This window comes from Lipotes vexillifer, unplaced genomic scaffold (assembly GCF_000442215.2).
Source record: "Lipotes vexillifer unplaced genomic scaffold, Lipotes_vexillifer_v1.1 scaffold693, whole genome shotgun sequence".
In the NCBI taxonomy this organism is placed as follows: Eukaryota; Metazoa; Chordata; class Mammalia; order Artiodactyla; family Lipotidae; genus Lipotes; species Lipotes vexillifer.
The window spans coordinates 574,891-586,045 of record NW_006783500.1 but is presented as its reverse complement, the minus strand read 5'-3'; positions in this window follow the sequence as shown (position 1 = coordinate 586,045).

Sequence of the window (11,155 nt, the reverse complement as noted above, 5' to 3'; positions counted from 1 at the left end):
AAAACCCACCAGACCTAACAAATGAAGAGGAAATAGGCAGTCTACCTGAAAAAGAATTCTGAATAATGAGAGTAAAGATGATCCAAAATCTTGCAAATAGTATAGAGAAAATGCAAGAAACACTTAACAAGGATCTGAAGAGGAAACAAGCAATGGTGAACAACACAATAAATTCAATTAAAAATACTCTAGAAGGGATCAATAGCAGAATAACTGAGGCAGGAGAACGGATAAGTGACCTGGAAGATAAAATAGTGGAAATAACTACTGCAGAGCAGAATAAAGAGAAAAGAATGAAAAGAACTGAGGACAGTCTCAGAGACCTCTGGGACAACATTAAACACACCAACATTCAAATTATAGGGGTTCCAGAAGAAGAAGAGAAAAAGAAAGGGACTGAGAAAATATTTGAAGAGATTATAATTGAAAACTTCCCTAATATGGGAAAGGAAATAGTTAATCAAGTCCAGGAAGCACAGAGAGTCCCATACAGGATAAATCCAAGGAGAAATACGCCAAGACACATATTAATCAAACTGTCAAAAACTAAATACAAAGAAAGCATATTAAAAGCAGCAAGGGAAAAACAACAAATAACACACAAGGGAATCCCCATAAGGTTAACAGCTGATCTCTCAGCAGAAACTCTACAAGCCAGAAGGGAGTGGCAGGACATACTGAAAGTGATGAAGGAGAAAAACCTGCAACCAAGATTACTCTACCCAGCAAGGATCTCATTCAGATTTGATGGAGAAATTAAAACCTTTACAGACAAGCAAAAGCTGAGAGAGTTCAGCACCACCAAACCAGCTTTACAACAAATGCTAAAGGAACTTCTCTAGACAAAAACACAAGAGAAGGAAAAGTCCTATAATAACGAACCCAAAACAATTTAGAAAATGGGAATAGGAACATACATATCGATAATTACCTTAAATGTAAATGGACTAAATGCTCCCACCAAAAGACACAGATTGGCTGAATGGATACAAAAACAAGACCCATATATATGCTGTCTACAAGAGACCCACTTCAGACCTAGAGACACATACAGACTGAAAGTAAGGGGATGGAAAAAGATATTCCATGCAAATGGAAACCAAAAGAAAGCTGGAGTAGCAATTCTCATATCAGACAAAATAGACTTTAAAATAAAGACTATTACAAGAGACAAAGAAGGACACTACATAATGATCAAGGGATCGATCCAAGAAGAAGATATAACAATTGTAAATATTTATGCACCCAACATAGGAGCACCTCAATACATAAGGCAAATACTAACAGCCATAAAAGGGGAAATCGACAGTAACACATTCATACTAGGGGACTTTAACACCCCACTTTCACCAATGGATAGATCATCCAAAATGAAAATAAATAAGGAAACACAAGCTTTAAATGATACATTAAACAAGATGGACTTAATTAATATTTATAGGACATTCCATCCAAAAACAACAGACTACAAATTTTTCTCAAGCACTCATGGAACATTCTCCAGGATAGATCATATCTTGGGTCACAAATCAAGCCTTGGTAAATTTAAGAAAATTGAAATCGTACCAAGTATCTTTTCCAACCACAACACTATGAGACTAGATATCAATTACAGGAAGAGATCTCTAAAAAATACAAACACATGGAGGCTAAACAATACACTACTTAATAACCAAGAGATCACTGAAGAAATCAAAGAGGAAATTTAAAAAATACCTAGAAAAAAATGACAATGGAGACACTATGATCCAAAACTTATGGGATGCAGCAAAAGTAGTTCTATGAGGGAAGTTTATAGCAATACAACCCTACCTTAAGAAACAGGAAACATCTCAAATAAACAACCTAACCTTGCACCTAAAGCAATTAGAGAAAGAAGAACAAAATAACCCCAAAGTTAGCAGAAGAAAAGAAATCATAAAGATCAGATCAGAAATAAATGAAAAAGAAATGAATGAAACTATAGCAAGGATCAATAAAACTAAAAGCTGGTTCTTTGAGAAGATAAACAAAAGTGATAAACCATTAGCCAGACTCATCAAGAAAAAAGGGAGAAGACTCAAGTCAATAGAATCAGAAATGAAAAAGGCGAAGTAACAACTGACACGGCAGAAATACAAAGGATCATGAGCGATTACTACAAGCAACTCTATGCCAATAAAATGGACAACCTGGAAGAAATGGACACATTCTTAGAATAGCACAACCTTCTGAGGATGAACCAGGAAGAAATAGAAAATATAAACAGACCAATCAGAAGCACTGAAATTGAGACTGTGATTAAAAATCTTCCAACAAACAAAAGTCCAGGACCAGATGGCTTCACAGGCGAATCCTATCAAACATTTACGGAACAGCTAACACCTATCCTTCTCAAACTCTTCCAAAATATAGCAGAGGGAGGAAGACTCCCAAACTCATTCTACAAGAGCACCATCACCCTGATACCAAAACAGACAAAGATGTCACAAAGAAAGAAAACTACAGGCCAATATCACTGATGAACATAGATGCAAAAATCCTTAACAAAATACTAGCAAACAGAATCCAACTGCACATTAAAAGGATCATACACCATGATCAAGTGGGGTTTATCCGAGGAATGCAAGTATTCTTCAATATATGCAAGTCAATCAATGTGATACACCATATTAACAAATTGAAGGAGAAAAACCATATGATCATCTCAACCGATGCAGAGAAAGCTTTCGACAAAATTCAACACCCATTTATGATAAAAACCCTCCAGAAAGTAGGCATAGAGGGAACTTACCTCAACATAATAAAGGCCATATATGACAAACCCACAGTCAGCATTGTTCTCAATGGTGACTGAAACCATTTCCACTAAGATCAGGAACAAGACAAGGTTGTCCACTCTTACCACTATTATTCAACATACTTTGGGAAGTTTTAGCCACAGAAATCAGAGAAGAAAGGAATCCAAATCAGAAAAGAAGAAGTAAAACTGTCGCTGCTTGCGACATGATATTATACATACAGAATCCTAAACATGTTACCAGAAAACTACTAGAGCTAATCAACGAAGTTGGTAAAGTGACAGGATGCAAAATTAATGCACAGAAATCTCTTGCATTCCTTTACACTAATGATGAAAATTCTGAAAGAGAAATTAAGGAAACACTCCCATTAACCACTGCAACAAAAAGAATAAAATACCTAGGAATAAACCTACCTAAGGAGACAAAAGACCTGTATGGAGAAAACTATAAGACACTGATGAAAGATGATACAAACAGATGGAGAGATATACCATGTTCTTGGATTGGAAGAATCAATATTGTGAAAATGACTATACTACCCAAAGCAATCTACAAACTCAATGCAATCCCTATCAAACTACCACTGGCATTTTTCACAGAACTAGAACAAAAAATTTCACAATTTGTATGGAAACACGAAAGACCCCGAATAGCCAAAGCAATCTTGAGTAAGAAAAACGGAGCCAGAGGAATCAAGCTCCCTGACTTCAGACTATACTACAAAGCTACAGTAGTCAAGACACTATGGTACTGGCACAAAAACAGAAATATAGATCAATGGAACCGGATATAATGCCCAGAGATAAACCTATGCACAAACCTTATTTTTGATAAAGGAGACAAGAATATACAATGGAAAAAAGACAGCTTCTCCAATAAGTGGTGCTGGGAAAACTGGACAGCTACATGTAAACGAAAGAAATTAGAACATTCCCTAACACCATACACAAAAATAAACTCAAAATGGATTAAAGACCTAACTGTAAGGCCAGACAGTATAAAACTCTTAGAGGAAAATATAGGCAGAACACTCGATGACATAAATCATAGCAAGATCCTTTTTGACCCACCTCTTAGATAAACAGAAATAAAAACAAAAATAAACAAATGGAACCTAATGAAACTTAAAAGCTTTTGCCCAGCAAAGGAAACCCTAAAGAAGACAAAAAGACAACCCTCAGAATGAGAGAAAATATTTGCAAATGAAGCAACTGACAAAGGATTAAGCTCCAAAATTTACAAGCAGCTTATGTAACTCAATATCAAAAACCAAACAACCCAATCCAAAAATGGTCAGAAGACCTAAATAGATATTTCTCCAAAGAACATATACAGATTGTCAATAAACACATGAAAGGATGCTCAGCATCACTAATTATTAGAGAAATACAAATCAAAACTACAGTGAGGTATCAGCTCACACCAGTCAGAATGGACGTCATTAGAAAATCTACAAACAATAAATGCTGGAGAGGGTGTGGAGAAAAGGGAACCCTCTTGCAGTGTTGGTGGGAATGTATATTGATACAGCCACTATGGAGAACACTATGGAGGTTCCTTAAAAATCTAAAACTAGAACTACCATATGACCCAGCAATCCCACTACTGGGCATATACCCTGAGAAAACCATAATTCAAAAAGATACATGCACCCCAATGTTCACTGCAGCACTATTTGCAATAGGTAGGTCTTGGAAGCAACCTAAGTGTCCATCAATAGATGAATGGATAAAGAAGATGTGGCACATATGTACAATGGAATATTACTCAGCCATAAAAAGAAACGAAATTGAGTCATTTGTAGTGAGGTGGATGGACCTAGAGCCTGTCATATAGAGTAAAGTAAGTCAGAAAGAGAAAAACAAATACCGTATGCTAACACATATATTTGGAATCTAAAAAAGAAAAAAAAGGTTCTGAAGAACCCAGGGGTGGGACAGAGATAAACACACAGGCACAGAGAATGGACTTGAGGACACGGGGAGGGGGAAGGGTAAGCTGGAACAAAGTGAGAGAGTGGCATGGACATATATACATTACCAAATGTAAAACAGATAGCTAGTGGGAAGCAGCCGCATAGCACAGGGAGATCAGCTCAGTGTTTTGTGACCACCTAGAGGGGTGGGGTAGGGAGGGTGGGAGGGAGACGCAGGAGGGAGGAGATATCGGGATATATGTATATGTATAGCTGATTCACTTTGTTATAAAGCAGGAACTGACCCACCATTGTAAAGCAATTTTATTCCAATAAATATTTTTAAAAAAATAGAAGAGGGCTTCCCTGGTGGCGCAGTGGTTGAGAGTCCGCCTGCCGATACCGGGGACATGGGTTCGTGCCCCGGTCCGGGAAGATCCCACTTGCCGCGGAATGGCTGGGCCCGTGAGCCATGGCCGCCTGGCCTGCGCATCCGGAGCCTGTGCTCCGCAATGGGAGAAGCCACAGCAGTGAGAGGCCCGCGTACCGCAAAAAAAAAAAAAAAAAAAAAAAAAAGAAGAAGAAAAAAAAAGAGAGAAAAACAAATGTCTGGTTAAAACCCAAGGAACTTGGATGCCTGGATCCCTGCCATTTCCTGACCTGTCTGAGATATCCCAGGCATTCCCTATGGCCCCCGGCAGCATTGCCTGAAAACTGTGTTGAATATTTCACAGATATTAGAGATGTATGCATAGTTTTTCATGAATGATCTGGTCAATTCCACAGCCTTTCATTATAAATAAAATCAAAGAATAATGTATCATTTATCCAACATGCATCTTCCTTCCAGATAAAACTAAACATGAAAAATGTGTATGTATCAAATTCAACTTTGGGGAAAATGTTAGAAATGAAAACGTGATAGATTTTTTTTTTAATTAAAAATGCTACAAAAGTACTGAGCAAAATCAGTAGATGTTGTCCAAGTTGTCTGAGACCTCGCAGCTGGCAGTGAACTATTGTCGGTGTAATTGCAGCTCAGAGTCAGACAGGGGACCTGTGAGCCTGGCTGCAACGGCCAGCCACTCAAGTGTCCTGAGTCAGCATCGTGTTATGTTATGTTCAGAACCTTCATCAAACCCAGAGCCTGTGCCTGCAGCGCCCTCTCTCCTCCCCTCCAGAATCCCCGTCTTCACTACCTCACCTTTGAATTCCTTCCTGCCCACTCTGACTTGATTTTTCTTTCTACAAGAAACTCTGCAAGAAAACAAAACCCAGAAACAACTTCTTCCAATGGCCTCCTGTGGCCGAATCCCAAATTCTTATTTCAGCTGGTCTCTGTTCAGCATTTCCTCGTTGAAGCTTCTTTTGTGGCTGTCGAGGCAGTGGTCCTCGGTGGTCCTCAGTAATCATTCAGCCTCCTCTTCTCTTTCCTCCTTCCCAATCCTCAATGCTCAGGCTCCCACCTTCAGGCTGGGTCCTCATGCCTCTTCTTTTTTAAGCCAATCTATGTATTTTCCCAGGCCATACACACACACACACACACACACACACACACACACACACACACATGCTGGTGGTTATATCTTTTATATGTGTATATACATATATATGCTGTTGATTCTCAAATTTTGAATCCTAGCTCCCCCTTGAGCCGAGAGCTGTATACCCACTGGACGTTTCCACTGGGCTGTCTCAGCAGGCCGGCCATGCTCAACGTGACGTTGAACTCACCATCTTCCCCCTCCCCAGATGGCCGCGCCAGAGGGTCTCTCCTAGTTTACTCAGAGACTGAGGCCTGAAAACGGGAGGTTTTGCTCGACACCTGCCAGAGGGCTGGCAGTCATCACTACTCTCCACAGACACGTCATCTCTGAATCCCAGCCTGGAACAGTGTGTGCCCCGCATGGGTGCTCAAGCCACACTTTTTTTTTTTTTCATTAAGCTGAACTAATATCAAGTGCTTTTCTGCAAGTGGAAATAGGAACAAGTAGAGTTTCTTGCTTTACATTCTTCAGTGGCTCCCTCCTCAAGTCAGAACAGAATCCTGAATTCTTGCCGAGACCCTCAGCCGTGGAGTCATAGTCCCACCTTCAGAAGTGCCCGGGGCTCCGGGAGAATCCAACCACTTGCCATTCTCAATGGACGATCAGCTCTCAAGCCTTCACAGTTTTTCAAGTCTTTTTTCTTTGAACACCCTGCCCTGATGTCACCGAAATCCAGCTTTTCCTTAAGACTTAGCACAGCATTACATTCCTCAGGAAACCCTCTGCAGCTTCCCATAACACCCTGTGCAAACCTCTGGGAACTCACCACGTCAGCATTACTTATTCATCCATCTCTCCCCCACCAGCCCAGGAACATAAGAATCAAGACGCTTTTTCCTCTCTGTACCCACTCCAACTAGCACAGCACTGATGATTAATGACTGCTTGCTGAAGAGATGAATAGGTTTAGGGAGATTCATAAAGGATGCTTTCTTATTTCCTCTTTGAAAAAGGTTATGGTAAAATGTGAGTGCCACTAGGGGGCACAGAATTATAACAGAATTTTCCCGTCCACTTGCTCAGAGGAGAGGTTTGCCTTCTGTATCAACCTCTTCACACAGTTTCTAAGTATATGTATCTTAGAAAGATCAAGTAACTGTATTCAAATTATTTCCAGAAAGAAGTGTTTAAGCAGTTGGCTGAAAGAAAAACAGTAGCGCTGCCGTACTAACACGTCAGAAAAAAAAATGAAATCAGGCATAGGCAAGCACGATAAACAGGGTTTTGTGAATAAAACTGAAGGTAATGTTAGGAAAAAGCTAAAAATGTAAATACAATTCCAAGACATTGATACTACATGATTTGGGACTGTTTTAAAAGGTTGAATCCAAAAAAAAAAACCTATCTATGTGGGGAAGCCCTATTTCTGCAGGAAAAGTGAACAGGAATATTAAGTCTATTTCTGTGTTTAGAATAAAACCCCAAGTCCTGCTGTACAACAGCTACTAGAAACTTTCCAACACTTCTCTTCTGGTAAGAAAAACGGTCAAAATTATTAAGACAATAATAGGCTAAAGCTTTGTATCTCAAAAGTTAATATAGTTTCGTAGTTAAAAATCTGGTTTTGTTTTTTGTTTCTGTGGGTTTTGTTTGGTCCTGTTTTTGCATTAAATACCTGTAAGTTTGAATCCAGACTCAACTGCTTGTTAGTTCTTAAAAATTATTAACTTGTTCACACCTCAGTTTTTTCCCTATAAACTGGGTACGATTGCAGTGCTCACCTAAGAGGCTGTTGTCAGAATCAAGTGAAATAATTCTTGGAAATCACAGGGCCTCATGCACAGTAACCATGTGCTAAATATTTGCTATTATTTTGTTTTGACAATGGTGATTGACACATTATTTTAGTAATTCCTAGGAAAGTAAATTTTGATAGTTCCTGGGATGAAAATGGTGAGAATTTCTGAGCCCTTCCCACACTGTCTGGTCCCCGAGCAGCTTCTCTTCACACCTGCATCCACTCACACCTGTACATTTTCTGCATCCCTGGGCAGAGGCTGTTCTGAAGGGGCCATGCCTCATCCACTGAGGGCAGGGCTGCTGTGTTAGAACCCTCACATAGTCTGGCCAGGCTCTTACGATATCTAATGTTGCCCTGGGTTCTCTAATTTCTACTTGTTGGTGAAACACATTGAGAATCTCAGCATCATGTCTCCTAGATAAGAATCCTCGATGGACTAAAAATGATATCCGTGGTACACAACGCTGATACATTTAAAATAATAAGAGGAAAAAATAAATAAATAAAATAATAAGAGGAGGTAAATATATTTAGTGTATCAATGGTTATAATAAGATACCTGAGAAACACAATTATAGTTGCTATGCTTGTGGGTTTGGTGATGATCTGATAGGAGGGAAATAAAAGCTAAGGGAAAGGGTGGCATGACTTAAAGGGCATTCCACTCAAGAGTTAGGGGACTTCGGTCCTTCCTCCAAAGGCCAACAGCCGAGTCTTGGACAAGTCGCTGAACAGCAGCCTACAATGGATTTCCATTTCTTCTTCAGCTAATGTCCCTTTTGCTCTAAGGTTTGAGGATTCTATTTGTCATTACCATCTGGTTGACCCAGCAACTCACAGTGGGTGAAAGTGCATTCATATCTCTAAAAAGTAGCACTTCCATCAGTCACTAGATGATCAGAACCGTGACAATGACTTGATGGGAGGTGTGCTGAAGTGGTAGCGCTGTGGCAGAGGGGGAACCGGCGGGGGGCCCAGACAAGAAGGAAAAGGAGAGAGTCATGGGGTCACTGACATTCTGTGAAACCAGCTCTGCCTTAAAAGTCTTCCCTGGGCACGTCTAGCTCTTGTGTAGAATTTTCCATGTTACTATTTTAGAGTACCCTTCAGATGAAAAATATAATGGGATAGAAAACACATTGAAGTAAAATATTTCTAGGAACTATTTTCAATTGAAACTATCTCCAGGTAGACTTCAGAGAATAAAAGTTTCCATGGTCATAAATTTCAGGCAGGCATCTTACAATGCGCTGAAAGCACTCCCATCTTCAAAGAATGGGGAGTGGAAATCATTTCACATGCTCTACACTAGAAATAAACATTTGCTTTGAAAACGGTGGTCATCTTTTACCCTTAACTCTTTATAATGTTTTAATGTAATTGTTATGGTTATAATATACACTACTATATTGTTTTACTCTTTGTGCTATATGCCACCCTCTCTTGTGATATTAGGTTTTAATATTTCAACAAAAAGAATGAAAGGCAGTTTCCTAGCAACATCTGTATTCAAAGGCACAAATAGAGAAAAAGCTTGATCACAACACTGTTTTCCCCACAGTTAATTCTTGCCTTTTGAGGGGAGTTAGCTGGCAGTGAAGAAGCCAGGTCCACACAAAGAATCCGGGGTGACAGGCCGTGCAGCCTCACGTGGCCTCTCCTTCCGAGCACGCGCAGGCCGGGTGTTAGGGTTTGTGGCTGAACCCCTCTTTCCCAAGGTAGCAGGCAGAGTCAGTGAAATACAACCGTATGCTCTTTTGTACATGTTCTATTAAAGATGCGGAACCAGAACTGGGGTGGGGCAGGGAAGAAGGGATACTAAACTGGGAGGCGAGGTTGTTGGGTTCCTAGTAACCCTCATACCAACCACCTGTGAGCGCTTGGTCCGGTCCCCTCTGGGGTATCTGGTCCTTCCCACCTCTAAATCGCTGCCGATGACCACCTTTGATGCTGTTTTAAAGTTTCATGCATTTACTGCATCAACACCACGGCTTCACTAATATCATTGCCGCACCCCCGTCACCCCGCATCCCTGGGAGATCAGGCAACTGGCTCTTTTCCGTGAAACGTGTCCCGCCTTCCCGAACCTTCCTGCCTGCACGCTGGGCCCGGTGCACCCGTGAGATGGAAGGGAACTGACCTTCGTGGTGGGGCGGGGCAAAGTCTGCAAGAAGGAAAACCCGCTTGGTCAAGAGGACATGGTTTTCGTTCTCCTGCCTGCAGAAAAGCCAAGATGTTCACGTTTAAAGCGTGCACACGAGTCCTTTTAGGCCTCTAGGGCTTTGACCCTGAGAGTCCCCGCGCAGAAACTCCGGGGAGGGGGGTGGTGTGGTGTGTCTAAATATAGCGACGGCCAACTCCCCGCCCTCGGCCGGGTCCTCGCGCGGCTCGGGGACGGCAGCGCTCGCTCCAGGATGCGCTCTGTCTCGACCTGAACATCGGGCCACCGGGCGTCCCCCTCGCCCCTCCACGCGCGCGGGTGGGAAGTGAATTAGGGGACCGGAGAGCGACTCAGGGGGCCGGAGCCCAGCAGTCACGTGGCGCCGCCGCCAGCTGCACGGAGCGCCGCGGGAAAGTGGCCGCCGCCGCCGCCAGGCTTGGGGACAAGGCGGGATGGAAGCGGGGTCCCGTCGGCGGCTTGGAGCCGGCGAGAGCGCCGCGCGAGCCTCACAGCAACGACAATAAAAGGAAGGGCAAAGCGTGGAGGTGCCGCGGCTGCCGAAGGCAGACGGGAGCTGCCGTGGGTGTGCGCCCAGAGCGTGGCCGGCAGAGCATCTCCCTCCGAGGGGCGGCGAGAGCCGCCACCAGACTCGCGCCTCGACTTTAGGCTTCTGGAAGGGAGAGGCACTTGGACGCACTACCTCGGAAGCGTCTGCTCTGGCTTTGTGGTGGAACCCCAGTTCTTCCTTCAGTTTAACTTGTGATCCTCTCCTTCCTATTTGTGGGGGGGGGGGGAGGGATTCCACTCTGTTGGAAGAAGTTCCCAAGCCCGGCTTCCTTTCGGCGTTCCCAGCTGACTGCGAGGTTGAGCGGCTTACGGTTTTTGACGCGGGCTCGCTGAAGGCCAGAGGCGCAGCCAGGGACCCCGCGGCCTCCCTCCTCCCCGCGGGCTGGGGGCTTGGGGGCGGCAGGAGATCCAGCCACTCGTCCCTCGCGACGCGTCTCTCAC